The sequence below is a fragment of the Chiloscyllium punctatum genome, chromosome 6 (assembly GCF_047496795.1).
Source record: "Chiloscyllium punctatum isolate Juve2018m chromosome 6, sChiPun1.3, whole genome shotgun sequence".
Taxonomy (NCBI): domain Eukaryota; kingdom Metazoa; phylum Chordata; class Chondrichthyes; order Orectolobiformes; family Hemiscylliidae; genus Chiloscyllium; species Chiloscyllium punctatum.
The window spans coordinates 81,465,861-81,491,947 of record NC_092744.1 but is presented as its reverse complement, the minus strand read 5'-3'; the positions used below and the strand labels follow the sequence as shown (position 1 = coordinate 81,491,947).

Here is a 26,087-nt window from a genome sequence, read left to right as displayed (position 1 = left end):
AACGTTTTGTGATTCCAAATAGAATTCATGAGGGCCCATCGCAGTATTTGCACTCAAACAAATGGTACGGGCAGCATGCTGCATGCACTGATATAGGCGATGCCTGTGTCGGTTGCTTTGATGTTCAGATAGATTTGTTTCTCTGGATTTATCATCTTTTTGGAAGTATCAAAAACAGGCAGCAGACAGGGCATCATAGATTGAACTTTCCAGTCCTGGAATGGATTGAAACTGTTCCGAAACTGTTAAGTGGATCCAGTTGAGATGATGAGGTACAACAAACTTTATTTTCTCTTCCTCTTGGCTATAAGTTTGTTGATGGGGTGCAGCCTTACATATCTCTGTCTTTTCACTACTACCCCAGTGTGTCAACAGAATCTCCTTGATATGAAATGGATCAAGCTGCTCACACACGTTACAGCAGATTTCTGGAGTGGGAGAAATTGAACATGGACTTTCTAGCTCAGAGGGAGTAACTCCACCACTCCCTCAAGACACTTCATCAACCTATTCAGAGAGGCTTTTACACATTTCTGGAACACGTGTGACATGAATCCAGATTCAGAAGTAGGGACATTCCCATTGCACCACAAGCCTCCAACCTTGGTGAAACTGCACTTGGAAGTATGATGAGCAGTTTTTGGTGACTTTAAGGAAGGATAGATAGCTTCTAGTGAATCTGTTCAGGGATATCAATTCACACGCCTGGATCCCTTTGGACTTGAACCCTCTTGGCTCTGAGGCAGAGATATTTATATTTGACCCTGCCATTTGCTGAGGTACTAAAGACTGCTGCCTTGTGATTAGGATAGAATGTGACCACTCATCCGCCTTTTTGGATTTTTAAAAATCAACTGTTTACACACCTCTGCAGCAGTTGGGACTTGGACCCAGGCCTCCTGGCTCAGAGGTAGGGACATTTATATGTCATCCTTGTCCTTAAACAATGCCCAATAATTAACGAGCCATTACCACCCAGCCTTTTGCTCTGTATTAATAATCTAGTCCAGGCAAATTCCCAATATTCAAATCACACTGGGAGTAAAAGAACAGGATTTCAAAATGTTCCTGTAGATATTTAAATGGTTACAGTGGCCACTTAAAGCGAGATGTACTTTCATCTACATTACATCGTGTTCAGTATTTCAATAACAGTGGAAAACATAATGTTTTACAGATGCTGCTGTGTTGTTGCTAGGTTTGCCTTCAATGAAAGTGAGTACAACGAGTTGCTGATTATGTTTCACTTACTTTCTGTTACTGCTATGGAACAATTTCACTGACACTCAGTGGTTGAGGATTAGTGCATTCAGAACAGCAGCATACTCTTTTCACAACAGGCTGTGAAAGGAAGTGGCTGCAAAAAAATGTTTGTCAACTTGAGGAAATGTATCAAGGTGAGACATTCATCACTATCTTACACTGAGTAGATGGGTAACCCATGAATGCCAGACAAATGACCACTGATAGGATCATAGTCATACAGTCCAACCAGTCCATGCCGATCATAATCCCAAACTAAACTAGTCCCACCTACCTGCGCTTGGCCCATATCATTCCAAACCTTTCCTATTCCTGTGCTAACTAAATGTCTTTTAAATGTTGTAGCTGTACCCAGATCCATCACTTCCTCTGGAAGTTCATTCCACTGACGAACCACTCCCTGTGTAAATAAGTTGCCTCTCATGTCTTTTTAAAATTTTTCTCCTCTCACCTTAAAAATATCCTCCCTTAGTCTTGGAATCCCCAACCCTAGGGAAACGATAGAAGCTTGGAACTACAAACCTGAAAAAGTGGGAAGACTCCATCCAAGCCAGGGGAGAATCTCAGAAGAGTTTGAACATAAAGCTGTAGAATGAAAAGCTTTCAAGGGGTGAGAAAGAATCTTGGGAACTTTTCAAGCAGCTAAACCAAAACAGACAATTTGCATTTAAAGACACCCATATGGTCAGTTTATTGTTCCTAATCACACTTTTGAATAACAAATCCCAGACTTTGTGAATAATTCATTTCCAGACACCAGCTTTGTATCTCAAATGAAAGACTTAGCTATCTATTAAATGCACAATAACAGGAAGAAAATTAAACAACATAGTAAAGCTGATTAATGTCTATACTTTATACCTGAACATTTGTTTTAAGCCCCACATTCATGGAAAAGGCAGATAGACAAACTAACACAGCCAATGGATAAATAAAATTACAAACATGGCCAGACTACTTCAATGGCTTTTATAATGCTTTGTATCACAGGCAAAGATATGGACATCTTACCTGTTTCTCTGAAATGTTAATCAAGATCACCTTCTCAGTTCACCCAGGCAGGATGGTGTGTCATGGAGGGCTTTTGCTGGTGGAGGTGTTCCCATGTATCTGCTGCCCTTGTGCTTTGAGACAGTGAAAGTTGCATGTTTAGGAGATGCTGTTAAAGGAGCCTGGGTGAGGTTGCTGCAGTCATCTTATGGATAGAACACACTTCTGATACAGTGCATTGGTGATGAAGAGAGTATGTGATGAATGGGATGCCAAAGAAATGGGCTACTTTGCCTGGGATGGTGCCAATCTACTTGTGCACCCTTGCAATTGCACTCATCCAGCCGGGGTGGACTTTCCATCAGAGTGATCAATAAATCTCTCAGGTCAATAGTAAGTGCCATTGTTCTGATGCTGGTTGCAAACTCTGAGGCACAATGTCCTAACATCCTCTAATGTGGTTGTCTGTCAGATTGTGTCTGAATTCTGTGCCATGAAATGCTTATGTTAGTGAGGTTGCTGGATAAGTACAAACTGTTACTGTTGAAGCAAGGCATCAAGGAAAATCAGCATGGAGGATTGGCTGTGTTTTGACTAACTTGATCAATGATGTGGACTGGGGTGGACAAAGTTAAAAATCACACAACACCAGGTTATAGTCTAACAGGTTTATTTGGAAGTACAAGCTTTTGGAGTGCTGCTACTTCATCAGGTAGCGAGTTGACAAAGGAGCAGCACACCAAAAGTGAATCCTTCCAAATAAACCTGTTGGACTATAACCTGGTGTTGTGAGATTTTTAACTTCATTAGGTCGACCAAGTAATTGCCTTGGATTTTGCACATCAGGTTTTTCAGAAGGTGCTGCTACAGAGAGCTGTTGCAAAATTGAACAACATTTTGTTAAAGGATAGATGGACAAAGAGCTGGACAGGAGTCTGCGACAGCAACCTGCCTAACACTTTGTCCCATTTGCCTGTTATGTCTGTCCACGCTAGTCCAGAATTGATTTGAATTTAAGACTCTCATCTTCTCCAGATCGCATCGTGGACTTGCCTCTCCCTGCCTCCAAATCCTGCTGCTGCCCATCGTATGATCATAAGGCAAAGGAGAATTAGGCCATTTGGCCCATCGAGTCTGCTCCACCATTCAATCATGGCTGATATGTTTTTCAACCCCATTCTCCTGCTTTCTCCCTGTAAACCTTGATCCCTTTATTAAATTATCTATCTATCTTAAATACACTCAATGACTTGGTCTCCACAGTGCTCTGTGGCAATGAATTCCACAGATTCACCACCCTCCAGCTGAAGGAGTTCTTCCTCAACCCAGTTCTAAAGGATCATCTCTTCTCTCTAGTCAGTGCCCTCAGGTCCTAGTTTCTCCTACTGGTGGGAAAATCATCTTTACACCCACACCACCGAGGCCTCTCAGCATTCTGTAGGTTTCAATCAGATCCCCCTCAACCTTCTAAGCTCCATTGATCCAGAGTCCTCTACCACTCCTCATATGACAAGCCCTTCCACCCTTTGGATTATCGTTTTAAACCTTAGCTGGATTAACTCTAATTTTAGCACATCCTCTCTTGCAAAAGGGGCATAAATCTGCTCACAATATTCTAAATGCGGTCTGATCAGAGCCTTTCTGAGCCTCGGTACTACATCCCTGCTCTTGTCCCATGACCAATTATTGTGGTCATACAAAGATTAGCCTGTTTCTGGGCAAGGATTTGCAGAATATAATTTACTTAAGGGTCTGATTTTGATTTTGCTATCATCTAGTTATGAATTATTAAGTTGACGTTCCTCAGTAACCAATGAAGCAGAAATCCAGGTATAAGTCTGATTCTATGGTGTGGCATAACTCAATTCCAAAGGATTGAAAACTGCAGACATCTCGAAAGCAGACACTGTAAACATTGTGACCCAGTTCTGGAAGGAGGCAACAAAGAGGTCTATGCTTTACTAAAAAGCTATTGAGGTAGATTTGCAAGCGCTATGTTAAATTTTACACTGTTCCCTTCCATCATATTTGGATCTTATTGTAAGTTTGGCAGGCATGACAGAAGACAAAATTCACAGAATTGTCCAACTAATTCCCAAATACACGTGTTTTCACTGCTCGTTATGTTGTTGCCATGGCAACCTTTAGTCAGTTCTTTGAAAGTTGATAATGAACAAACATCCAAGAGGTAGTCAATTGTAGGATGTGGTTGAGTAAGACATGTCATGTTCCAATTGTTTTGGATTCCTAGGACTGTCTCCTCCAATCGTATTGTTTCTTCTTCACACCCAATAGATGGAGATGGATGCCTCGCTGACTCCCACATACAGAGTACAGCTTTAAGTGAAGCCAGTAGCTACGATAATGAAACCATAGTTACAAATGTGTAACTGCTTCATTTTGACAATCACTGTTTCCCTCCACATTGCAGTCCCATTTCTTTGGGAAGACGTCCTTGTCATCAGGAGCTGGGAATAGAGGCTCACATTATAGCTTGAATGGCCGAGGGATGATTGACATCTTGAGAGTGTGGCGCTGGAAAAGCACAGCAGGTCAGGCAGCACCCAAGGAGCTAATGCCCAAAATGTCGATTCTCCTGCTTCTTGGATGCTGCATGACCTGCTGTGCTTTTCCAGAACCACATTCGCGACTCTGATCTCCAGCATCTGCAGTCCTCACTTCCTCCTATCCTGATGAAACCTCCTGACTTTCCACCATTTGCTGTGATCAACCATTCGTCATGGTGGTGGTACAGCTTTTATCTCAAACACACTGTGGTATTTCTTCCTACTCCTCAGAGAACATCTCCTCTTTTGGGCATCTTATCCTCTTCCACATCTCTCACCTCTCGCTTCAGAGCCTCTTTCTGTGTTGCTTACATGTATATCATGCTGAGAATTCTCGGCTTTCCTCTCTCAGCCTTTCCATTGAGCACCTTTGCACTCTCTGTGATTTCAATATTCCATTCCAATTGTACTTAATTTGTCTCCTCTGAGTTTACAACTCTCCCGTCCTCCTGAAACCTATTCCTCCCTATCAACTCTTTTGCACATATACAAACCTCTGATTGATCTCGTCTCTTGAGAGGGCCTCACTTACTCCTATTGTTGCTGCCAATTGGTCAGGCAATCTCTCATAGTTTCCTTGTATCACTGTTTTCCCATGTTCTCCTTCACCCCCTCCTTACCCTATTTCTTTCTATATCTGTCCCTGAGAGAAAATAAATTCCTTCAAATCTCTTAGCACTACATTTTTAAGTTCCTAACCAGTTAGCCTTTAGCATATAATTCATTATTCTCATGCCCTAAACTTAACCTTAACTAGAATCTTAACCTTAACCTTAACCCTAACCCTACCGTTAACACGAATCATAACATTAACATGAACACTAACCTTAATCTTAACCCGAACCCTAAACTTAATCCTAATCCTAACACTCCAGGGAAAAAAAGTCCCAGCCTATCCAGCCTTTCTTTATAACTCAAATCTTCCAATTTTAGTAGCATCCTTGCAAACCTTTTCTGCGCCCTTTCCAGTTTGAAACATTCCTGCTATAACAGAGACCAGAACTGTGCGTAGTACTCCAAAATGCACACCAATGTTTTGTACAACGGCAACATGATGTCCCAACACCTACACTCAATGTTCTGGCCAAAGAAGGCAGGCAAGTCAAATGCATTCTTCACCACTCTGTCTACCTATGACCCCACTCTCTACCTGGACCCCTAGATCTCTCTGTTCATCAATACTCCTCAGCCAGTGAAGAAACAGTGGACTTGAGGCCAGCAGTGTCACCTGGTTGGATGGCAATGAGATACAGTATCGATCAAATGATATCCTAATGTTATTCTAATACGGTTCTTTGATTATTAATAAAGCTCAGGCCAGACTTTTGGGTTACTTCTTAAAATAATTTTTATTGATAGACTGTACATGATGGTAAGATCACAGAGCAGCATTCTCTGTGCTGTGCAGGTTCAAACCTCTTAGCACACCGCTATGGAGTTTGTGATGAAATCACACCATATCTCAGAAACTCATCTGTCCATTCATTAAACTCTATTGTGGCATGTATCTCAAAGTAAAATTTAGGTAAATGAACATTGAACTCGGCATGGCTGCACCTATACCTTTGTGTGGTAATCCAATCCTCATTAAAGTTGCAGTATGACCACTGGAGTAACTGGATGCTACATTATCTCCCTCTGATGAGGCAAAACCAGCAACACAGCCCAGTGATTCCCTCTATCCTGAGAACATTCCTCTGTCCAGGATCCATCATGATTCCCTTCTGAGTGTGGACTCCTTCCCATCAGAGCCTTTCCTTTTATTGCAACTCAGTTTTCTTCCACAGCTTTCATATGAACTTTGTTATCCTTGTCCCACCACATATTGTCCCCTTAGTGCTCAGATCTTTGCAATTAGCACCGACAAGTGCTAAATAGTGTTGACCCCACATATCGTTTTCCTTTCTCAAGGCTATTCGACCTTAAGAATGATCCAGTTTATGTATCCAACATCAAAAGTTGGCCCGTCTCACAAAGGCATCCGTGTACTTTTCCTCACAAGAGGTTTCAGTGAAAGCATCCTCGTCATTAATCAGCTTTTGCAAAATATTGTGCTTTAAAACAGCATAAATATTACAGTTGTATTCCTTCATTGAAAGGTTTCATTTTCAGAAACAGTTAGGATAATAAAAGAACAAAGCGCAGCAAAGACATGTCAACAATTCTCACTGGGAACTGATCAGACTGACCTGCGGCAAAATCCCTGATTAACGTTTTACATCCTAGGCTCTGAAAACCTGCCGTAGTTTAAGCCGACAGTAGGGAGCATGTGTCATGTGATAAAGCGACATAATGTAAAGTGATAGAACATAGTTGAAGCCAAACTGTTCTGCATTTTCAAGAGGGAGATACATATTGCTCTTGTAGCTAAAGGGGACAAGGGAAATGGGGTGGGTGGAGGGTAGGGAGGGACTAGGATTTTGAGCTTGATGATCAGCCATGATCATAATGAATGGTGGAAGTAGCTTGAGGGATCGAATGGCCTACTGAAGAGAAAATAGAGAATAGAAACAGGGGCTGGATTTTACCAAACTCCTGAGAGGTGGGGAGGCCAGCAGGATGTCACAGGATTTCTGCCTATTATTCTCCTGTCAACATTCCAGATGACGAATGAGGTGGCACATGACCCACCCACCCAGATCTGAACTGAACGACTTAAAGTAGTCCATTTAGACCACCTTTCCATGTCCACCGACTTTTAACCAGCGCAGGAAAGCCCCTGTTGCCTATGGGGACTACCAGACAAAAGCTGGAGGACTGGCAGGGGGGCTGGGGGTGTCCTCGTTTCTGGCAGTCTTCGGCTCACAGAGGGGACCTAGCTAAGACCTAATTTTGCTCCATCTACCTCGGAAGACTGCGTATTTTCTGGACAGGACATCATCTGCCGTGGCTGTGTGGATGATTCTGGAGTGACATTGACCGTCCTTTATGTAACGGCTTCGCCTGACCTGAGCAATCCCCTTGTCCCTCTCACCTCCCTTCAGTGGGGTCTGTCTGACTGGTCCCTGCACCCCACCCCCCCACCCCCCTCCCCCAACACCCTGATTTTAAGGGCCAAAGTCTATCAATTCAGATTCAGTCACAGCAGTGACCACCGCTCCTGGTGGTTCTCCTGAACCCACCGAACTGCCGGCTTTTGGATTGTCTAGCAGCTCTGGTGGGGTTTGTGGGCAGGGGGAGAAGGGGTGTGTGCAAAGGGACAGCACCTCTGGTGATGGACACTGAACTGGCTGCCATTTGCACAATGATGTCCTGGGTCTCATTGACAGCCAAAGGCAGGGTCTCTCTCCAGCTCTGGAAAAAGTACTTCCCTACCCCATAAGCATGGCACTTACTCCAGCATTTTGTATTTACATTTCACATAGGATTGATATCCACAGCTTTTGGCTTTTATACCAGGATAAAAGGAATTGTTTTGGCAGAGCAAATCATGATCAAACACTCTTGGGTCAGAGATAGAGTCTATTGCAGATAAGGCATGTTCTGTTCACTAGTTTGTATATGAAATTGTTCTGAAGTCCTTTCACACAATCACGCAATGGGTTGATGTGCCAGTCGTCATTTTCACCTGGGCATCCAGAGGTAAGAGTGAACGTCTCTGATTGGTTTAGCCCTGGTAGTGGGCAGACAAGGCAGAAATTATCTTAGTTAACAGTGTTTTGGGCCAGGCCAGAACCCCTCAAAATATTTTAACGAGGTCACCTATACCCTAACTTTGTTTTTGGCAGATGTAGAGTGGATAATGCAGGAGTGACGCAACTGGTCAAACCACTTAGCTTTAAACAAAATAGCATTTATTTAAACGCACGGATGAAACACGAACAAAAGGGAACAGAATTTAGAATAACAACTTATTTGTTAACTCAACTGACTCTATCGCAGCTTAAAAAAAGGAGCTGTTCCAATCCTCGTGGCATCCCATAAGCATACCCTCGGTGAAAGGTAAATTCAAACACAGGTCCTTACAGGCAGGAGAGATTTCAGAAAGAAAGTACATGCAAGAAACCTCTGTTGAAACATGGAACGTCTGTATGTAAGTTAGCTTGATGAGCTAGAAGGTTTGTTTTCAGATGTTTCATCACCATGACTAGGTAACGTTGTCGGTGGGGGTCGGTGAAGTGCTGGTGGTACGTCCCGCCTCTCTATTTATAGGTCTTGGTTTTTTTAAGGTGAGTGATGTCATTTCCAGTTTTTTTTTCAAGGGTTTTGAAGGACACCACTTTGACTGGGACAACACACACATCCTAGGACAGGCGAAATAAAGACACGCACGAGAATTCTTACAGGCAAGGCATTCTAACTAGACCTCCATCAATAAACACATCGATTTAGATCCCATCTACCTTCCCTTGAAAAAAAGAACCGAAAATGGCATCACCCACTTTAAGAAACCAAGATCTATAAATAGAGAGGTGGGACACACCACCAGTGCTTTCCTGATGATGTTACCTAATCATAGTGATGAAACATCTGAAAACAATCTATCCAATTCATCAAGCTAACTTACATACTTACCATCAATCTGAACTACAAATCTTCTCAAAAGTTGCTAACGTGGGACTTCTTTTCATGTTAGCTGCTTCTCCAGGTTCCTATCAGTTTTTGACTGCTTGTTAAAAACACACCAAGTTAGAAAAAACAAACCTGAACTGGGAGAACTGGCCACTCACCTGCCAGTATTTTCAAGTAGCCATTTCCAGACATATCGGAACCTCTGCCTTTACGATCCCTCTTGAAAAAAACTAGGGTCAACATAATCCTGTTAAAGGGGCAGCATCGTCATAACAGATTGTTGGTGTCTCCCAGTTCAGCAGCATATGATTTGTTCTTTCTGGTCAGTTGAGGACTCGCTGAGAAAATGTGACTCTGTTTGAGTGTTGAGTTTGTTACTTTTCACCAATGTCAATTAGAAATAACTCAATTGTGGTATTGCTACTTTGAGAGCTTGGATTCAAAACATAAAGATATATTAAAATGGTCAGTTGAACAAATCAGTCCAACATCTGTAACAGAAAAGACCCTTTTCGTCTTCCACTTGAATAAGTCTAACCATAACTTTGCCCTTCCACTATCTGGCTCAGTGTCAGCCATTTATCACTTGGGATGGGAGACTGATCATGATATGGATTCCTGCACAGGAGGAATGATGAGAGATGGAATATTTAGAGTTTGGGGTGAATGGAGGAGGAAAATTGAGAGGATGAGTATTGTGTTGAACGTGAGTCTTTAAGGGAAGAATGTGCAGGGTTACGGTGGAAAGGTAAGGTAAGGCAATGGCACAAGGTGACTAGTCCATTCAAAACACCGGGGCAGAAACAATGGGGGCAAATGTTTTGTTTTGTGCAGTAATAATTCTGTGATTCTGTGATATGATGGAACCAGTGCAGTACTTTGCCCATAAAGGTGGCCCAATTCAGTAGAATGTACTTGAGGAAAGAGAGTCACTGGGTTATCCTTTCAATCTGTCGGTTGGTATTTGTCAATATTGGAGCAGTAACAAAAGCATGACAAATGGGGTTCCAATATATATTTGGAAACATGTTCGAGGGCATTCTAATATGTGTTATCAATCAATTCTATGGAACACATTTACTGAAATCTACATGTATGTTAGGGAACAGCCAGCAGGAGTTTTATAAATGAGTTTTCATTTCTTACAACTTATGGCGGCTCATTGGTTAACACTGCTGCCTCACAGCACTGGGGACCCAGTTTAAATTTCACCCTCAGGCGACTGTCTGTGTGGAGTTTGCACACTCTCCCCGTGTCTCCATGGTGCTTCGGTTTCCTCCCACAGTCCAAAGGTGTGCAGGTTAGGTAGATTGGCCATGCTAAATTGCCCATAGTTTCTGTGGATGTGTAGCTTAGGTGGATTAGCCATGAGAAATGCAGGATTACAGCGATGGAGTTGGCTGTGGGTGGGATGGTGTTTGGAGGGTTGATGTGGATCCGATGGGTTGGATGGTCTGCTTGCACACTGTTGGAATTTTGTGATTATTGGAGTTATTTCAGCAGTAGCTAAAACTGTAAAAGCAAGTGGATCTACTAGGTGTTGCTTATTTGGATTGGCAAAAGATTTTACATAACGCCAGATTTGCAGAGAAGATTAAGCTTCATAGAGTAGGGGACTGATTGTCTTAGTGAATTAACAATTAGTAACAGACACCAGAAACTGAACAGGACCAATTATGTAAATACTGTGGCTACAAGAGAACATAAGAGGTTAGGAGTTCTGTGGCATGTAACTCAACTCCTTTTTTCCCAAAGTCTGTCTACCATCCATACATTGCAGGTCAAGAGTGTGATGGAATACTCTCCACTTGCCTGGATGGGTGCAGCTCCAACAGTTTGGCACAATTCAGGACAAACAGTTCACTTGACTGGCACTCCATCCACCACCTTAAACTAGTGGGGTGTTAAGGGGAGGTTTGTATTTATGACATTACCATACCACCTTAAGCACTCACTCTCTTAGGTAGCAACACACAGTGGTTGCAGTATGTTCCACCTACACGATGCACTGCAACAACTCACTGAGCCTCCTACCACATCAGTTTTCAAATCTGCAACCTCTTACCATTGAGAAGTACAAGACAAGGAACACCATCATGTGATAGTTCCATCCTAATCACAAATCTTTATAGCTTGTATTGCTGTTCCTTCAGTGTCGCTGGGTCAAAGTCTTGGAGCCCCCTCCTTAACTGTACTGTGAGTGCCCCTACACCATGTGTTTTGCAATGATTCAAGAGGAGCTCACCACCACTTCCTTAAGGACAAATCTGACAGTTTGGCCAGTGATAACCACATCCCACGAACAGGAAAGAAAAGACAGAAGGCACTGATAAATTGAAAATGTCCTGACTGGAAAAATATTCCACAAGGATCTGACCTTGAACCCCACATCTTCTCAAGAAATATGAGGGGCAATGTTTCTACATAGAGAGTCATTTGTAAGTTAAATGAACTGCTGGAGAAAGTTTGGATGCAAATACAGTTACAAAATTTAAAAGACATTTGGATAAATTCATGAATAGAAAAGATTTAGAGGGATATGGGACAGGAGCAGGCAGGTGGGAACATGATTGCCATAGACTAGTTGGACTGAAGGGTCTGTTTCTGTGCTGTATGACTCTATGACTGAGTGTATGAAGGTACATGGGTAGTTGATGTGCAGAAAGAAGATGAATTGTATTTGGAGACAGTTGGACACAATATTTAGATGAGAAAATGGCTGCAAATGTAGTGACAACTGTTGGCAAAGGGTAAATTGGAAAATGAATTGGTAGTGATCATTGCTCCATCTCTAAGAGTATCTGGCAGAAGCTCAACATTAAGACTATAGGTACTCACAAACATTTGGAAGAGACTGGATTACAAGTTCAAACAAATTGTCTTGAGACTGCATTGATCTATGCTGAGGTCAGCTCTGGAGCAAACAACTTTTTTGAATCATCTTAACTGTGAAAGGATCTAGACAAGGTTCAGAGGACCGAGAGGTCTGGCTGATTTCATGTTTTTGTGGTTTAGGTTTAAGGGCAAGCAGACTTATACCTGAGGAAGGAAATCTGAAGGGAGACACATCTTCAAAATTATTGAAGCATATAAATATAGAAATTAAAGAAAACATGCTTTGCTGGTGAGCCATAAAGCACTAGATTAACAGATACCAGAATAAACTCACAAATCTAAGTTACAAATCACACAACACCAGGTTATAGTTCAACAGGTTGAATTGGAAGCACTAGCTTTCGGAGCGCTGCTCCTTCATCAGGTGGTTGTGGAGTACACAATTGTAAGACACAGAATTTATAGCAAAAGTTTAGAGTGTGATGTAACTGAAATTATACATTGAAAATACCTTCATTGTCTGTTCAGTCTCTCATCTGTTAGAATGACCATGGTAGTTTCACTTCTTTCATATGTTTTTAAAAGTTACACTCTCAGGTTAACTGTAACAATTGGTGTCAGCACAGATACGACGTTGAGATGTTGAAGGTGTTAGTCCCCTGTGTTCCCTGTCTGTGCTATAATGTTTAGACTGATTCTAATCTAAAAAGTGAGTTAACAGAGTCTTACATGGATTCATGCAGTTTTTGAGGAAAGTATTATGTAACTCTGCAAGTATATGTGTATTTGAGCATGTGGGTTTATGTGTGTGTGTGTGTCTGGGGTGGGGGTTTGTGAGTGTCCGTGACAGTATATATATGTGTGTACAAAGTCAAAAATCACACAACACCAGGTTATGGACCAACAGGTTTACTTGGAAGCACACTAGCTTTCGGAGCGATGCTCCTTCATCAGGTGATAGTGGAGGGCTCGATTGTAACACAGAGAATTTATAGCAAAAATTTGCAGTGTGATGTAACTGACATTATACATTGAAAAATTGATTGTCTGTTAAGCCTTTCATACGTTAGAATACAGACAATCAATTTTTCAATGTATAGTTTCAGTTACATCACACTGTAAATTATTGCTATAAATTCTGTGTTATGATTGAGCCCTCCACTATCACCTGATGAAGGAGCGTCGCTCCGAAAGCTAATGCTTCCAATTAAACCTGATGGACTATAACCTGGTGTTGTGTGATTTTTAACTTTGTACACCCCAGTCCAACACCGGCATCTCCAAATCATTTATATGTGTGTGTGTGTGTGTGTGTGTGTGTGTGTATGTGTGTAAAGTGGTCTAAGTCTGTGAGAGGGTGCATGTGAGAGTGTGGGAGTGTGGGAGTGTGGGTGTCCGTAGGAGTGTGTGTGTGTGTGTGTGTCTGGGGTGGGGATTGTGGGTGTCTGTGAGAGAGAGTGTATATGTGTGTGTGTGAGTGTAAAGTTCTCTAAGTCTGTGAGAGGGTGCACGTGCGAGTGTGGGAGTGTGTGTGTCTGTAGGAGTATGTGAGAGTGTCTGTGTGTGTATCTGCGTATAGGAGTGTGTGGGTGTGTGTGTGAGTGCGTGTGTGCGCGCGTGGCCCCCACCCCCAAACACGTACACACACACTCCTACTGACACGCGCACTCTCACACTCACACATGCATCCTCTCACAGACTTAGACACTTTACACTCACACACACATATACACTCTCTCTCACAGACACCCACAACCCCCCATCCTAGACACACACACACACACACACACACACACACACACACACACACTCCTACAGACACGCACACTCCCACACTCACACATGCATCCTCTCACAGACTTAGACCACTTTACACTCTCACACACACACTCACAAACCTCCACCCCAGACACACATACACACAAACACAAACACACATATACATTTGTGGGGTGAATTTGTACTTTCCTCAAAAACTGCATGAATCCATGTAAGACTCTGTTAACTCACTTTTTAGATTAGAATCAGTCTAAACATTATAGCACAGACAGGGAACACAGGGGGCTAACACCTTCAACATCTCAACATCTTATCTGTGCTGACACCAATTGTTACAGTTAACCTGAGAATGTAACTTTTAAAAACAGTTTTGTGATCTACATATGAAAGAAGTGAAACTATCATGGTCATTCTAACAGATGAGAGACTTAACAAACAATGAAGGTATTTTTCAATGTATAATTTCAGTTACATCACACTCTAAACTTTTGCTATAAATTCTGTGTCTTACAATTGTGTACTCCACAACCACCTGATGAAGGAGCAGCGCTCCGAAAGCTAGTGCTTCCAATTAAACCTGTTGGACTATAACCTGGTGTGGTGTGATTTGTAACTTTGTACACCCCAGTCCAACACCGGCATCTCCAACTCACAAATCTATTTCAGCTGAATTGGCACTTTAGGGGGAGCTTGGGTTCAATATCTATTAAAAATGTATGGCTGAGTGTCGGACAGATACTAACAGGATTGTCTGATTTTACCATGATAATAGTGAATATAACATAGTCCTTTCAAACATGAAGAAGTAACAGGTAATGCAATAAGGGAAGAAGATTTAGCGCACAGTAAAAGTTGAGAAAAGGCTGCATGGACTTTTGATCAGTCCAGACATTATTACTGTGAGTTGAATCAAATTACGTTTTTTTTAAAAAAACTAGTGGATCAGATCTTTGTTTTTATGTTGCACGGCAGTCACTGAAGAACAGTTGGAAATCATGAAAGTATACAAGAGATTTTGCCTGGTCACCTTATTTGTGTTTGCTTGTGTTATCCTGTACAGACGACTTCAGCTCATCAACCACCTTTAACAAATGATGGGTAAGTTTGATGTTGGATGCCCCAGCCCAGATGCAAGCCCTGGGATCATGACCCTCAGCACTGGCCATTTGCTTCATTGAGTCAGCTGCTCATGTGAATCCTGAGGGACCCATTTATTATTTCCTGGTGGGATTCAATGGTAATTTATCTGACTATCCAGATCAGTCCACAACCTTCCAAATTCTTTTAGCAATGAAAAACATCATACTCTTATCCTTGAATTTCAAAACACTCTTTGAAAACACGCCCTTCGATGGCTGGTATCAACAGGTAAGGAACTCTCTGAACTACTTTCAGCTCAAGGATCTAATTGGACAAAGCTCGGGTTAACCCTTGGTTGAGCAAAGAGGCTTTTTGTTTCTTGGTCAAACCAGTTGATGAAATTCCAAGGGTGAAGAATGGCCAAGTGTTCTGTTGAAGATCTTGGTGTTGGCTTCCTGCTCTCAGCCCACAGGTTTTAAACATGTTCTGCTGCACCCATGCCCTGACCTTTCACACCTTGACCTTACAACAGTACACGTCTGGCCTGTTCACCTGAAAACTCCCCACTGTTTTCCAAATAAATTACCAGAGACCCCCGGGCTGTGTACATCTGAGTCTCCAATTTACAGGCTGGCTTGGAGTTAAATCACCCAATTTGTATTCACAACTCTTCCTGATTTGTTATTACAGATATTTCCACCCTTCAAGTTCTTCCTAATGTTTGCACTGAGTTTACATTTTTCCAAAGAGATTTTGTTTTAGTGTATAACACCTCTTTGAATCCCCCAGTGAATGGTTATTCTAATGTTCAGTCCCTGCTTTACAAACAAAAATGAAAAATCAATAGTTGTTCACATGGTAGCATATTTATGGGTGGCACGGTGGCTCAGTGGTTAGCATTGCTACCACAACACCAGGAACCTGGCTTCAATTCCCGCCTTGGGCGACTGTCTGTGTGGAGTTTGCACATTCTCCCCGTGTCTGCAGGGGTTTCCTCTGGTTTCCTCTGACAATCCAAAGATGTGCAGATTAGATGAATTGGCCATGCTAAATTGCCCATAGTGTTTAGGGATGTGTAGGCTAGGTGCATTCGTTAGGGGGAAACGTAGGGGAATGGGTCTGGGTGGGTTACTATTTGGAGGGTCGGTGTGGACTTGTTGGGCCGAAGGGCCTGTTTCCACACAGTAGGGATTCTAATTTTAATATTATGATTGCCTTGCACATTTGACCAAGTGTGGCATCAAAGAACCTGAGCAAAATGAGAGTCTGGAGTAACTCTCTATTGTTTGGAATCTGACAAAAAAAAAATTGTTTTTGATTGTTGGCGGTCTGTTATCTCTGTCCTAGGACATCTCACATCTTCAGGGTAGTTGTCCTCGGCCTAAAGCTGCTTCATTAATTACCTTCCCTCCATTATAAGGTCAGAAATGGAAATGTCTACTGATGGTTGCACAATTTCCATCACCATTTGCAAGTCAGATACTGAAACAATCCATCTCCAAATACAGCAAGACCTGGATAATATTCAAGTTTGTACTGAGAAATGGTAAGTAACATTCACACCACACAACTGCCAGGCAATACCATTTCCAATAAAAGAGAATCTAACCGTCACCCTTTTAAATTCAACAATGTTACCCTGACTGAATCCCCCATTATCAATAACCTAGGGGTTTCCACTGACCAGAAACTAAATGTAAGTACTGTAGCTATAATAGTAAGTCAGAGATTAGGAATCCTGGATTATGTAGTTTACCTTTTGACTTGCCAAAGCCTGTCAATTATCTATAAGGCACAAATCAGGAGTGTGATGGAATACTCCACACTTGCCTGGGATGGGTGCAGCTTTAATAACACTCAAGCAGCTTGGCACCATAGAGGACATCTCTCCTCCACTCCACCTCACCCCAGATCCAACCCTGCAACTCAGTATCATCCTCTTGACCTCACCTACCTGTCCACCTATCCGCTCCACTCTCCTCACCAGCCTATCACATTTACCTCCCATCTGTATCCACCTATCTTCCTCCCAGCCCTACTCGCTATTGATCTCTCAGCCCCCTTCCCCCTCCACATTCCTGATGAAGGGTTTATGCCCGAAACATTGACTCTCCTGCTCCTGCTGCCTGACATGCTGTGCTTTTCCAGCACTACACTTTTCGGCTCTGACTCTCCAGAATCTGTAGTCTTCAGTTTCTCCTAGCCCACTTCATTGGCACCACATCCATAAATAGACATTCTCGGCCCAACCAATACCCAGTAGCAACAGTGTATCTATGAGATGCACTGCAGAAATTTACTATGACTCCTTAGATGGCTCCTTTCAAACCCATGACCGCAATCATCTCGAAGGACATCAAATACATAGGAACACCACCAATGGCAGGTTGTTCTTTAAGCCACAACCCATTCTGTCTTGGAAATGTATCATTCCTTCAGTGTTGCTGGGTCAAAATCCTAAAACTCCATGGCATTGTGTGTCTACCTACAGCATGTAAACTGCAGTGGTTCAAGAAGTTAGCTCACTATCACCTTCTCAAGGGCAACTAAGGATGGTCCAGCTTGCAGTGCCCACGTCTCATAAATGAATAAATATTAAAACTCCAGTCATGGAATCCTGTCTAAAGTTAGGGAGACATACTCCCTGAGTAAAGGATCTATTATTTTGAGCAGAAGGGAGGAGAAATGTTTTCACTCAGAGGTTGTGAATCTTTGAAATGTTCTAACTCGGAGAGTGATGAATACAGAGTCGATGAATATCCCTGAAACAAATATTGATAAAGTTTATGGGCATTGAGGAGAGGAAGGCAGATGGAGATGAGGAGGGTGGGTGGAGTGCTGGAAAAGTACTGTCATGACTTTATTAAATGGCACAACAGGTTTGAAGAGATATATGGCCTGTTCCCAACTCCTACCTCTTAAGCTTTAAGTTCGTCTCTAAATGCAGTTGTGATTTCCTCACCATTTGCTGGATTACTAATTCTTTCACAACAGCTCGATGATACTCACAAATCCAATTAGCCTGCTGTCTATCATTTCCTCTCAAACCTTAGTGTACCGAGAGTATTCTGAGAATTCGTTGGACTCAATTAAAAGACTACTTGCATTAAAACAGCCTGAATGGCCTCACTTAATTGTGGTTGTATGTTAAAGGCTCTTGTGGTGCAGTGGTAATGACTTTACCACTGACACAAGAGTCCTGGGTGAAAGTCTCACCTTGCTTCAGTGGTGTGTAATAATATCTCTGAACAGGTTGATGAGAAAATATGGTGGCACTATGTTTTCTTGTTCCCAGAACTAGGAAACCTCAGCAATGCTCAATGATTTCTTCAGGTGAATCGGCTGTACCCTGAGAAATTCCTTCACAATGGGTCAAACGTTGTTGGGAAGAGCCTCATTTTTGATGTCACACACTTAACTAATTTGTTAGCTAATCCATAATTCAAAAGAAAAGGACTAAAAAAGATATTCTTAGATCCAAAGCAACACGTTTCTGTTATTCTTATGTTTATATGAAGGTAATATAGGGAAGTATTCACTATGTATTTCCATCTTCCTGACCTTTATGCACAGAATCATTGGTTATATATTATATGGGTCAAGAATGTTTGTACGTATTGTGCACCTACACTTGCTGTTCACTCACCTGCTTCCCAAGGATTGGTGGAATGATTTGTAAAAACAGATGGGTCTTCTGCTTGTTATTTATAACATTATCATTAATTTCTCTTAAGTCTTTTTTCTCTACTTCTTATTCTACTATCCTTTTTTATTCCCTGATATTTCCTTTGATTTTACTTCACTCTCTTCCCTTCTGCATCCTTCAATGCTTTCTTTCTTGTTTCATTGGTCAGGCAGCCAAGCTACTGGGTTAAAGAACCTGTAACATTGGCAACACAAAGTATCAGCTTTCAGCATTAAAGTCCAATTAAAATTGTTTGCTGACTAATATCAATGAACTCTAAATTGGTGGTGTAGATCTTCGGTACCTAATTCAAATTCAAGAATAAAGGAGTGATATTTTTTCCAACTGTACATGACTTTTTGAGACCATATCTGAGGAACTATTACTACGTTCATCTCTTACCTTCTCTCAGAGGCAGCAAAGTTTGATGAGATCAATGCTTGGGAGGAGTCGATAAAGTGTGGCGCTGGAAAAAGCACAACAGGTCAGGCAGTATCTGAGGAGCAAGAGAGCCGACGTTGCAGGCTCAATCCTTCCTGATGAAGAGTTAAGCCCAAAATGTCACCTCGCTTGCTCCTCAGATGCTGCACGACCAGCTCTGCTTTTTCCAGCGCCGCACTTAATCGACCCTGACTTCTCCAGGATCTGCAGTCCTCACTATCTCCTCAATGCTTGGGATGAAAGGCTGGATTTACCAGTTTAGCAGAATGAGAGGTGTACTAACTGGAACAAACAAGATTCTGTTAGAAACTGACATATTAGGTGCTGAGATGCTGAGAGGCTGTTGCAGTTATTAGAGATTTGGGACGAATGATCATAGATAAAAGTTGGCAATATAGAACTGAAATGAGTTCATAGAATCAAAGAATCTCTACAGCGTGGAAGCAGGCCATTCGACCCATCAAGTCCGCACCGACTGTGTGAAGAGCGACCCACCCGGACCCACTACCCTACCCTATAACCCTGCATTTCCTATGGATATTCCACCTAGCTTAAATATCTTTGGACTGTGGGAGGAAACTGGAGCACCTGGAGGAAACCCACGCAGACACGGAGAGAATGTGCAATCTCCACACAGACCATTCAGCACCATTTCCCCTGTGGGACATGGAATTTTATAAGACCATAAGACCATAAGAAATAGGAGTGGAAGTAAGGCCATTTGGCCCATCGAGTCCACTCTACCATTCAATCATGGCTGATGGGCATTTCAACACCACTTACCTGCACTCTCCCCATATTTTCAAAGTCCAGAGTTGAATTTGACTGTGCAATCTACTAACTTTGAGGTAAAAGCACTACTATTGAGTCACAGCATTCATCACTAAGAAGACACCTACAGTGACTAATTATTGCCCAGCAAGGACCCCAACAAACAAGCAAAAGCAATTGACTTGATCAGCTGTTTTTCTGGCTGTGTTGACTGGGGGAGGGAGTTTTAGCCTGGGCATTGGGAGAACTCCTTGCAGTTACTCAAAGAAAGCAATGAAATACTCCTACAGTTAAATCATGCCGAATTGGCCAGCACAATTACAAGAAGGATTGACATAAAATCTGGGGACAAGTAAAGGAATTTAGCGGGGCAGCCAATACTAACATCTACCCACCCTAACACACTCAATCCCTATTAGTGACATATCAGGTCAACAGCACATTTAATCTCACTTTTGTTTTGTTCACTAACAGGATCTTAGCATTCCTGACTGGGGCCAACATTTATTGCCTGTCCCCAGTCATCCTAGAGATGTGGTGGTGAGCTGCCTTCTTGAACCACTGCATTTGGAGAGGGTACACCAGCAATACTGTGAAGGAGGGGCTCCCAGGATGTCTGACCCAGTGATACTGAAGGGATAGCAATATATTTCCAAGTCAGGTGGTAGGTGGCATTGATGGGAATGTGTAGGTGTTGGTGTTCCCATGTATCTGCTGCCCTTGACTTCTGATGGAAATGGTCATGACTTTGGAAGGTGCTACCTAAGGAGCCTTGGTGAATTTCTGTAGTGCATCACGTAGATAATACACACTGCAGCTACTGAGCATCAGTGATGAAGGGACAGGATGTCCCTGACAAAGGACTTATGCTGAAATGTCAACTCTCCTGCTCCTTGGATGCTGCCTCACCTACTGTGCCTTTCCATCGTCACACTTTGCAACTCTGACTCTCCAGCATCTGCGGACCTATTTCCTCCTAGGAGGTGTGTTCATCTCTACAAGATTCCTACCTGCTCTTCTAACCACAGTACTTTTGCAACTAGTCGAGTTTGGGTTTTGGTCAATGGTAACCCCCAGGATGCTGATGGTGGGAAATTCACTGATTGTGATGCCATTGAGTGTTAAGGAAAAATGGTTAGATTCGCTCTTGAATTCTTTCTTCGATATCCACGGTTCTTAGTTTATTTCATATTAGATTCTCTTTGGTTGGACATGATTATTGCCTGGCACTTGTCAGCCTAACCCTAGATATTGTCCAGATCTTGCTGCATTTGAGCATGGATTGCTTCAGTATGTGAGGACTCATGAATGGTGCTGAATGTTGTGCAACCATCAATGAACATCCCTACTTCTAACCTTCTGTTTGTTAGATCTAACAGTCAGTCTCTGAAATTAAAAACAGGAAATGCCAGATATACTCAGTAGGCCTGGCAACATTTCTGGAGAGAAAGAAAGTACCTGCAAAGTTTTTTTTAAAAATCTACGACCAGAAGTAGATTAATTGGTCCCACAAGTCTGCTCTGCCTCTCTGTAAAATTATGGTTGATTAAGTTAAAAATCACACAACACCTGAAAGCTAGTACTTCCAAAATAAAGCTGTTGGACTATAACCTGGTGTTGTGTGATTTTTAACTTTGTCCACCCCAGTCCAACCCCGGTTCTTCTACGTTATGGTTGATGTGATAGTTGACTGGCTGGTCCACTCCCTTTAATCGTTTGACTCCATCCAGGATCTATCTAAACCCCGCCTGGGTGCTTCTGAGCAGAAATGAGAGTCCCTGAGGGCTCACCTCACTGAATCAGTGAAAGAACAATAAGGTCAGCGAACTGTAACTTCAACTCCCTGGTTCTGTCTCTGTCTCTCTGCAGATGCTGGCTGACCTGCTGAGTATTTTGAGAATTGGCTATTATTGATTAGGGTGAACAGGGACCCTAGATGACAGCTCCAGGGCCATTACATAAGATTTGACACTACTGCAAGCAGCACAGGATCCATGCATCAGCTGTCTCTTGCACTGTTGTGTCAAATAGCAATCTCAGAGCAGATTAGTTGCATGCTGGAACCACCCACTATGAAATATTCTAACCATACTCTGGAGTCAATTATAAAGGACGAAATTATGACACATCTGGATAGCAGTAACAGGATAGGTCAGAGTCAGCATGGATTTATGAAGGGGAAATCATGCTTGACTAATCTTCTGGAATTTTTTGAGGACGTAACTCTGAAGATGGACAAGAGAGATCCAGTGGATGTAGTGTACCTGGACTTTCAGAAAGCTTTTGATAAAGTCCCACATAGGAGGTTAGTGAGCAAAAGTAGGGCACATGGTATTAGGGGCAAAATATTGATATGGATTGAAAATTGGTTGGCTGACAGGAAACAAAGAGTAGTGATAAATGGCTCCCTTTCAGAATGGCAGGCAGTGACCAGTGGTGTGCTGCAGGGATCAGTGCTGGGACCGCAGCTTTTTACAATATACGTTAATGATATAGATGAAGGTATTAAAAGTAATATTAGCAAATTTGCTGATGACACAAAGCTGGGTGGCAGGGTGAAATGTGAGCAGGATGTTAGGAGAATACAGGGTGACCTGGACAGGTTAGGTGACTGGATGGATGCATGGCAGATGCAGTTTAATGTGGATAAATGTGGTTATCCACTTTGGTGGCAAGAACAGGAAGGCAGATTACTACCTAAATGGAGTCAAGTTAGGAAAAGGGGCAGTACAACGAGATCTAGGTGTTCTTGTACATCAGTCAATGAAGGCAAGCATGCAGGTACAGCAGGTAGTGAAGAAGGCTAATAGCATGCTGGCCTTCATAACAAGAGGAATTGAGTATAGAAGCAAAGAGGTGCTTCTGCAGCTGTACAGGGCCCTGGTGAGACCACACCTGGAGTACTGTGCGCAGTTTTAGTCTCCATATTTGAGGAAAGACATTCTGGCTATTGAGGGAGTGCAGCGCAGGTTCACGAGGTCAATTCCCGGAATGGCGGGACTATCTTACGCTGAAAGATTGGAGCGACTGGGCTTGTATACGCTTGAGTTTAGAAGAGTGAGAGCGGATCTGATTGAGACGTATAAGATTATTAAAGGATTGGACACTCTGGAGGCAGGAAGCATGTTTCCGCTGATGGGTGAGTCCCGAACCAGAGGACCCAGTTTAAAAATAAGGGGTAGCCACTTAGAACAGAGTTGAGGAGAAACTTCTTCACCCAGAGAGTGGTGGGTGTATGGAATGCTCTGCCCCAGAGGGCTGTGGAGGCCAAGTCTCTGGACACTTTCAAGAAAGAGTTGGATAGAGCTCTTAAGGATAGTGGAACCAAGGGTTATGGGGGATAAGGCAGGAACAGGAAACTGATTGAGGATGATCAGCCATAATCATATTGAATGGTGGTGCTGGCTCGAAGGGCAGAATGGCCTACTCCTGCATCTATTTTTTATTGTCGTTATGGATGGCCGTGGAACAGAAGAGAACTTGAGCAGCAGGTTTTAACAAGCCTCTTGAAGGTGGAGAGATAAAACAGAAAGTTTAGGGAAAAACCTCCAGAGTATAGGAGTAAAATGATAAAAGAAATACTTGACATTTTATTTCAAACAAATACATAATTTGTGGTTAAAGAACAGGATCCAATGGGAATGAAGAATGATTAAATAATAACTATTCGTATATTCACCGACAGGGGTAAGATCTCAAGTGAAAACTTTTCTGGCTTATTATTGATTTTAAAAAGTATTGTTTAATCGAGTTACTCGCCTAACCAGAAGTCATTCCCCTTTTGATTCCTCCTTGTTGAATGTTGTAACTCTGTTTCGTTTCACTCCACAAGCCTCAGCAACCCAAGAGAGTAAGCTAAGTGCCTGTAGAGGAGAGTTCATCCCCATTCTGACCCATTCCTCACCACACAGACTCCTAGCACTGGCCTCAGTAATTGTTCAGGATTGGTGGCATGCTATTAGATTCCCCGTCTCTATCTCGGGATGGTTGAGATCGATTGCAGCACACCCTCCATGTTTTGCGAGTGGCAACATCTTGGCAGAAAACAATGAAATTACTCCTTAAATAGCGAACAGGAGCAAGGCCAAACTTATTCTTCAGGAAAAGCAGGGTTAAGAGGGCATGTAAGATTTGGACCAAGGTTGCACATCAATTCAACTCTCATTATATATTTGGTTCTGTTATCCATATTACATAATATGATTGGTAATTAAATAGCAAAAATTACAGCAACTGAAGAGAGCAGTAGAGTTGATGATAATTACTGCGCAGCCCAAAGTGATAGGTGATGCAAAGCAGAGACTCACAGCACCATCACTAGTAGGAGGCTGTTACTGCAATGTGCCGACTTTAATGCAGGCAAAGCAAGGGTTCTTCACTCAGAAAGTTGTAAATCTTTGGAATTGTCTAATCCAGAGAGCAATGGTTGTTTAATTGTTGCACAAACCAAGGTTGAAATCAACAGATTTTTAGACACTAAGGGAACCAAGGGAAATGGAAATTGGGTGTGAAAGTGGAATTGAAGTTGAAATCTGCCATGGTACATGTTCCTTGCTGTTCCTATTTACTTCTGTTCTGAACGAGACCCTGCAAGCAGCGAAAAGGATTTCCAAATCTGAAACGGTATTATTTTGGCCATGTTAATAATAATAAGATTTCCTTGTCACTAGCATGATGGATGCTGGGCTAACCATCAACTCCTGCTAGAAAAATATTTTCACCCCGTCAATCAATCGCACCAAACTTTGTTCCTCTTCCCAAAACAAGAAAGCTGTGACCCATCAATACCAAAAGGAACACATGTGAGATTGCCATTCTGAGGGAAGAAGACAGTAGACCCTGATCTCAAATGGGAGATCCTCGCTGAGGATGGGATGGCTCATTGAAAGTTTTCAATGGAGAGTGAGCGAGAAAACTGCAGAGTCCGTTCTGCCACAGTGACTTAATAAACCTTGTATCAACTGACAAGAGAGGGGGGTTGCTACAAAGCTTGTGGCAAGTCCCATCACCGTCTTTCTCGTCATTTAATGTGGCCAGTGAAGGGTGGCATAAGCACGATTATCCTTCCAGTCTAACAGCAGAACCTCCAGAGAATAGGTGAGCAACTTTACTTTGGTAATCATTCAGAAATGACTCCAGCGAGAGATGTGGGTTTTGGGGGGGGGGAACACTGAGTGTTTCAGGAGTATTCTTAGTTTGTAAATAATTGGCAAACAGCTTCTCTCTGCAATGATTTTGAAGGGTTAAAGGAGGAATTGTTGGGTAGTGATGGGCAATGGAAGTGGGAACACACCCCAAATAATTATCTTTAACTCGATAGGTGATCCCTGATTTGGAACAATACTGGGTTCACGTGCTCTCAGATGCCTGCAGACTGGCTCTGCTGTGGAAATACGGTGGCATCTACCTGGACACAGACATCATATCCTTAAAGCCACTGCCTTTCACAAATTTCATCTGTGCCCAACAGGAAAACCTAGCAAATGGTGCAGCCCTGGGATTTAGCCGACACCACAACTTCACACAGAACTGCATGATCAATTATGTCAATAATGACTAGGGTGAAATCTGGGGTTACCAAGGCCCTTTGTTAATGATCCGTGTATTGAGAAGCTGGTGTAAAACTGATGATCTGGATGAGTTTGTTGGTGCAAAGCTCAATGGCGTTTCTTACCTGCTTTCCATGTTATAGAGTCATAGAGATGTACAGGATGGAAACAGACCCTTCCATCCAACCCGTCCATGCTGACCAGATATCCCAACCCAATCTAGTCCCATTTGCCAGCACTTGGCCCATATCCCTCTAAACCCTTCCTATTCATACACCCAACCAGGTGCCTTTTAGATGTTGCAATTGTACCAGCCTCCACTACTTCTTCTGGCAACTTATTCCTTACACGTACCACCCTCTGTGTGAAAACGTTGCCCCTTAGGTCTCTTTTATATCTTTCCCCTCTCACCCTAAACCTATGCCCTCTAGTTCTGGACTCCCCTACACCAGGGAAAAAAACCTTGTCTATTTACCCTATCCACGCCCCTCATAATTTTGTAAACCTCTATAAGGTCACCCCTCAGCCTCCGACGCTCCAGGGGAAAAAAGCCCCAGCCTGTCCAGCCTCTCCCTATAGCTCAAATCCTCCAACCCTGGCAACATCCTTGTAAAT

At 42.6% G+C, this 26,087-nt stretch overlaps 1 pseudogene; it reads left to right on the top strand.

Annotated features, from left to right (window-relative positions):
• The window catches only part of LOC140478443 (alpha-1,4-N-acetylglucosaminyltransferase-like), a 29,003-nt pseudogene extending 3,388 nt beyond the window's left edge, over positions 1-25,615 (top strand).
• The last annotated feature ends 472 nt before the right edge of the window (positions 25,616-26,087 follow it).